Source organism: Octodon degus, unplaced genomic scaffold (genome assembly GCF_000260255.1).
Source record: "Octodon degus isolate 3935 unplaced genomic scaffold, OctDeg1.0 scaffold00231, whole genome shotgun sequence".
NCBI classification, from domain to species: domain Eukaryota; kingdom Metazoa; phylum Chordata; class Mammalia; order Rodentia; family Octodontidae; genus Octodon; species Octodon degus.
The window spans coordinates 2,703,612-2,704,619 of record NW_004524807.1 but is presented as its reverse complement, the minus strand read 5'-3'; positions in this window follow the sequence as shown (position 1 = coordinate 2,704,619).

Here is a 1,008-nt window from a genome sequence, read left to right as displayed (position 1 = left end):
CGGTTCAATCCCCCAGCACCACATGCCAGCCAGCCCCACCCCCTGGTGGGCTGAGCTGGCCACACACACACAAATAAATAAATAAATAAAATTTAAAAAAACTGATTAATAGGATAGTTTCAATAATTAATACATTGTACATTGTTAATTTCCTAGTGGTTATCCATAGTACAAGATGCAGACAGAATATCCTGTCCAAACACTATTAGTAGAAATCTTTCTTCTCATTGAATTAAGTGAAAGTAGCTGCATATCTATCCTAACTATTCTTCATATACAGATATAAAATGGTCCTTTCTTTGTATCCCCTTTTTATGTTTAGTCTTGTCAGAAATGGGTTTTCCTTTGGCATCTAAATATTATAGGTGTGTGAATTCAGCAAAGCAATCCAACACAGTCCAGCAGTCCACAATAGTAGTGGGTTATCCTCAGAAGGTGTTGACTTGAGCCTTTCACAGCTCAGTATATAAATATAGCTTTTCTTTATATACCTCATTTTTATACTTTTCTTCTGGATGGTTAATACCAAGATAACGCAAAACCTATATAACAACTGTAATTTTTTTATCTGATAAGGTCAGCCAAGTAGCCTCAGGATTTACCCTGAAATCCTGTACCGCAGTTTGCAGATCCTTTGTCAGTGTCAGCCATGTGGATGAGTCATGGCCATTGCTTGACCAATTTGTTTTCTGTGAAAGTATCAGAGAATGTTTTCTCTCCAGGTGACTCTCCTTAGGCACACTCTACATCATCGATCACGTTGCTCTGTGGCCCCATAATCTCCTTGATCAGAAAATTTAGGACCTCTGTGAGTTACATGATGTTACAGTACAGGTTCTCCTATGTCCCTCTCAGGGTATTTTTGAATAATGTGCACTACTAGTAAATTTGCTTTCACACTTGTTGGATTGTAAAGTACACTATAGCAGCTACAGCAAAGCATCCATTGGACCAAACAACAAGTAAAGCAGTTTATCATCATAGGAATAGAAATCTCTTTGAGATAAT